The sequence below is a fragment of the Chiloscyllium plagiosum genome, unplaced genomic scaffold (genome assembly GCF_037043375.1).
Source record: "Chiloscyllium plagiosum isolate Xiang-an unplaced genomic scaffold, Cpla_swu_hap1 HiC_scaffold_38, whole genome shotgun sequence".
NCBI lineage: Eukaryota > Metazoa > Chordata > Chondrichthyes > Orectolobiformes > Hemiscylliidae > Chiloscyllium > Chiloscyllium plagiosum.
In genome coordinates, this window is record NW_028270176.1 from 67,336,403 (window position 1) to 67,342,335 (window position 5,933).

Sequence of the window (5,933 nt, forward strand, 5' to 3'; positions counted from 1 at the left end):
TTCTCTCTCTCTTTTTCTCAATCTGTTCAACACAGTCCTTCTCCCTTTCACAACAGATATCACTGTCACCAACATCAATTACACTATTTCCCAGCTGTGTTCCGTTCTGACGTGTGGCCATTGGACACAAAATGCTAATTCTGTTTCTCTCCCGACCCGAGGCTTCCAAATCTGCTCAGTTTTTTTGGCACTTTCACTTTCTTTTTGTTTCCAATCTCGAGCATCATTCTTTGTTTTATTTAACCTTTAATGTTATTACATGGGATGTCCGGATCACTGACAGGAGCATAATTTGTTGACCTCACTAAATACCCTTTACTGTGAGGTCATTCTTTCAGACATTATACAACCAAACACATTGCTGTTGGTCTGATGTCAGTCTTCAGCCAGACCAGGTAATAATGCTGGATTTCTCCACCAAAGGAGATCATTGAGATAGATAAACGTATTGATAAAATGCTGGTGATGTTATGGTTGATATTAGTGAAATTCGCTTTTATTTCCAATTCCTGTCATTTGGATTCACGTTCTGACGTCATCCGTGGTAGTATATGAAACAGTGTCTTTCGTGTAATAGCCTGTGCCTCTGAATTACATGGCCAGCAACATTATTATTCTAACTCAGTTTCAGTATCAAGAATTTGCTTTAGAGACCCGAACAAGGTTGTAATGGAAATATTTGCAACTGGAAGTGTGCTTAGAAGAGAACTGGAAACATGAAATCTGAATGTTACCAAGGCAGAGATAATGGTTTATTTAGCAACAGCACTGAAGCCAAGGTGGGGATTGGGTATTTATGGAGCGGGTAGTGGATATGTTTGGTGGTGGAGAGAATAGCGAGAAATAAAACAATTCCGGGCAAAATGGGAAATCATTATTGTGAATATTCTTGTTCTCAGATGTTTGTGAGAATGGAGGTCGGGGGGTGTGTGGGGGCAGTGGTGGAATTCTGGTGATGAGTGGAGTGTGCAATTGAAACTGAAAACATTAGTTTCTGTATTTGCAAAATATAGATAACAGAAATAGCAATGAAGTTCACCATGGTTTATGAGATTAATACTTGGATAGAGATGGGGAGACTTACCAGGTACACCAACAGTAGCGAGCACGGGATAGTAACCTGCCTGAATAATCAACAGTACACTTAATATCCACCACGGTAATGTTGTCCAAGGCGCGTAGAGATAGTAAAAACCCCAGGATATACTCCTGTCAATTGTTGTAACATTCCAGTCTAATGTTCGCAGATTCTGATCCATTGTTGTAACATTCCAGTCTAATGTTCTCAGATTCTGATCCATTATTGTAAAATTCCTGTCTATGTTTCTCTGATTCTGATCTCTCCTCTCCCTGTCTCTATAGCTGTTGATCACTGTTAGTCTCGGAGTTCATGCATCTGCTGCTGCAATGGAATACACATTGAAAGAATACCCTTACTAATTGGAGAGGGAAATCCTGCAGGGACATAATTAGAATCCATGCAGACTGACATCAATCATAGTCACTGAACAAACAGTTCCAGTTAACCCCTTTAGGTATGGTAACTGGACTGGATTGAATGCTGACATCACTGGCGATTGGTCGCATCTCCCATCATGAATTGTTTTTTATGAAATCAGTTGTGAGGGAGAATAATGGATGCTTTCTTAGTGCAGGCTAGATAATTCTGCTGTGTTGTTTATTTGCAATTCTGTAACCACCTGAACCCCACATCCCTGCCCCCACCTAAAAAACATAATCAAGACGTTGTTACGGTGCTGATCTCTTCTCCACTAGAACAGGCACCAACCAATAGATATCCAGTGGGCATATTTGTACTCCAATACACAAAAAGTGTGGATTTGCCTGGGCATTTCTCTAGTTGCACTAATAAGGCAATTTTGTATCTTCAACACACAATGCGTTTCTGCACTGTTTTATATAAATTCATAAACACATTAATACACTTAATTGGCTTCATTCAGTAAGTCTTACATTTCTGAATTCAATCCAAAGCCAAATGTGACATGTTGTCACAAAGCCATCCCTTTACAAGGTTTTGTTGTCCTTGATTTTCTTTTCCCAGAGACGTTCTAAATGATCCAAGTTTCCAATATGCCTGAATTTTGAATGTTTCACTAGTGCCATTTTGTTTATACCTCACAGATAATTCCTCAGGCAGAAGGCTTTCAAGTCTTTAAAGTAAAACTATTAAAATGAAGGGCGCGTGGCCAGCTCTCTGGTTGCGCAGGTCAGTTCAGTTCAGGGGTTAGTTGAGTCAGGTTCACTGTTGAAACTGGACGCTATCCCTCTCCTTCTGTCCTTCCGATTTTGTAACATGTAAGCGTTTTGAGTCATTTTTACTCTTTATGCTAAGGGGTTTGTTGCATGTACATTGGAACAGCATCCTTCAGTGGGGATAGCCTGTCGGGTTCGGACAGGATGAGTTGTTCGGTATTCTGTTTTCGGTTCATTGTGTTTCATTCCGTAATTTCGCAAATACATGTTGTTTGCTTAAAACTCGGCAGTGTGACCAGCTAATTCCCTCATTGAATATGCACTGTACACTTACCTTCAAATATCACAGTTACGGTCTGGGTTACGTGCTTATAAATGTTTGAGGGGTCTGGCCTTGTCCTTAACAATGTACAACAACCTTGTTAATTAAAACCCAAGGATTAATGAGTCAGGGATGGAACGAATCTGATATTGGCTGGGAGGCAGAAAGGACTGGAACCAGTGGCTGAGCAGACTTCAGGGGGAGGACAGCAACATCTCCCAGTCAACCCTCACTCTTTCTCACAAATGGAATGAAATGCAATGCAGAGTGACAGAACAGATGATATTTGGGAGATGGAATGCTGAACGACAATCTCAATAGAAAAGGCAATTTTAAACGTGATGGATGGAATTATAATTTACAGATGAGTATTCAATCATAGGCTATACAGGTTGATAAGATAGTTTATCTGAACAGGGTATTCAGAATTAAAAACAGACACATAACAAAATGAGTGGGGTTACAGGGAGTTAAAGCAGAATAAGAGTGGGTATATTGCTCATTTCGAACTGGTCCTGAGATGATAGGCTGAGTCACCACCATCTTTGCTGTAATTAACCTGCGAAATGTACTTAAAAGCTTTTAGAGCATGTGGGGACAAGCTTATTAATAAAGGACACAAATGATGTTATCATCAGTAGTCTTTTCCTGTTGTTTCATAAATGTAGCGATCCCTAAAATGTCTTTCAAATCAAAATAAACGTGTTGAGATTCGCGCATTTAAGTGGACCTTGGAAAAAAAGTTATTTTAGATCTTGAAGAAGAAACAGAGTCCAGTTTAATACGAGTGTCACCGGCACAAGTCACGGGAACAGGAATGGAGCAAATTTTTAAATATAACATCAAGACCCAACCAGAAAAACAAAATAATGGAAATCAGACGGACAAGCACAAAATGGTAGAGACGTGCAACAGATAAGGCAGGATATGGAGAGAGAAACAATGTTATCATATTGAGGCTGATATGAACCTGTTCTGAGCAAGTCATATTGGACTCAAAATAGTTGATTTTGTTTCTTCTCTGTTCCAATGCTGCCAGAACTGCTGAGTTTATCTCCAACACTTTCAATTGGTATAATAACAGGCCATAGAGAGTAATGGTGGGTGGTTGCTTTTCAGACTGAGGCATGTGACCAGCATTGTTCCACAGAGGTTCATTCTGGGTTTTCATTGTTCGGTTATTTATGGAAAGGATTTGGATGACAATATAAAAAGCATGGTTAGTAAGTTTGCGGATGACACCAAAACTGGTGGCAGTGTGGATAGTGAAGAAGCCTTTTTAAGATTACAAAAGGATCTTGATCAAATGGGTCAATAGCCTGCCAAATAGCAGAGAGAGTTCAATCTGGATGATTGTGAGGTGCAGACAATGGGGTGTGTTTGCCGCTGTCTGATGCACTGGGAACGGAATGATTTTATTCCACATCAGCTGTGGTACAACACAAAGATGTCCTCCTTAATCTTTAAGAGGCCTTGCCCTCTCCCTGGTTACCCTCTTGCTTTTAATGTTTTTGTATAATATCTTTAGTTTATTCTGAACCTTATCTGTCCATGCTATCTCAGTCCCCTTTTTGCTTTCCTCAATTCTCTCTAAGTAATGTCCAACACGCTTTGTATAGTTTAAGAGATTCAATTGATTGAAGTTGTCGATATCTAAAGTAAGATTCTCTTTTATTCTTGAGTAGAGCCTCAATAACTTTAATCATCCATTGTTCCTTAATCTTACCAGCCTTACGCTTCCTTCCATCAAGAACATAATGCCTCTCAGTTCTCATAATCATAGTTTGGGAGAAGATTTGTAGCTCGGGTGCTCGTTGTTGTGGTTCTGTTCGCCGAGCTGGAAATTTTTGTTGCAAACGTTTCGTCCCCTGTCTAGGTGACATCCTCAGTGCTTGGGAGCCTCCTGTGAAGCGCTTCTGTGGTGTTTCCTCCGGCATTTATCCTCGCCTGTCCCTGCCACTTCCGGTTGTCAGTTTCAGCTGTCCGCTGTAGTGGCCAGTATATTGGGTCCAGGTCGATGTGTTTGTTGATGGAGTTTGTGGATGAGTGCCATGCTTCTAGGAATTCCTGGCTGTTCTTTGTTTGGCTTGCCCTATAATGGTAGTGTTGTCCCAGTCGAAGTCATGTTGCTTGTCGTCTGTGTGTGTGGCTACTAAGGATAGCTGGCCGTGGCGTTTAGTGGCTAGTTGATGTTCATGGATGCGGATCGTTATCTGTCTTCCTGTTTGTCCTATATAGTGTTTTGTGCAGTCCTTGCATGGGATTTTGTACAGTACATCAGTTTTGCTCATGCTGGGTATCGGGTCCTTCGTTCTGGTGAGTTGTTGTCTGAGGGTGGCTGTTGGTTTGTGTGTTGTTATAAGTCCTAGTGGTCGCAGTAGTCTGGCTGTCAGTTCTGAAATGCTCCTGATGTATGGTAATGTGGCTAGTCCTTTGGGTTGCGGCATGTCCTCGTTCCGTCGTCTTTCTCTTAGGCATCTGTTGATGAAATTGCGCGGGTATCCGTTTTTGGCGAATATCTTGTACAGATGTTCCTCTTCCTCTTTTTGCAGTTCTAGTGTGCTGCAGTGTGTTGTGGCCCTTTTGAATAGTGTCTTGATGCAACTTCACCACAAAGGTATACAGGAACGCCACACACACAGATCAAGTCCTGAACTATGAAAGCAACCACCCCAACACACACAAAAGAAGTTGCATCAAGATACTATTCAAAAGTGCCACAACACACTGCAGCACACCAGAACGCCAAAAAGAGGAAGAGGAACACCGGTATAAGGTATTCGCTAAAAACGGATACCCTCCCAATTTCATCAACAGATGCCTAAGAGAAAGACAACGGAACGAGGACATGCTGCAACCCAAAGGACTAGCCACACTACCATATATCAGGAGCATTTCAGAACTGACAGCTAGACTACTGCGACCACGAAGAATTATAACAGCACACAAACCAACAGCCACCCTCAGACAACAACTCACCAGAACGAAGGACCCGATACCCAGCATGAGCAAAACTCATGTAGTGTACAAAATCCCATGCAAGGACTGCACAAAACACTATATAGGACAAACAGGAAGACAGATAACGGTCCGCATCCATGAACATCAACTAGCCACGAAACGCCACGACCAGCTATCCTTAGTAGTCACACACGCGGACGACAAGCAACATGAATTCGACTGGGACAACACTACCATTATAGGGCAAGCCAAACAAAGAACAGCCAGGGAATTCCTAGAAGTATGGCACTCATCCACAAACTCCATCAACAAACACATCGACCTGGACCCAATATACCGGCCACTACAGCGGACAGCTGAAACTGACAACCGGAAGTGGCAGGGACAGGCCAGGATAAATGCCGGAGGAAACACCACAGAAGCGCTTCACAGG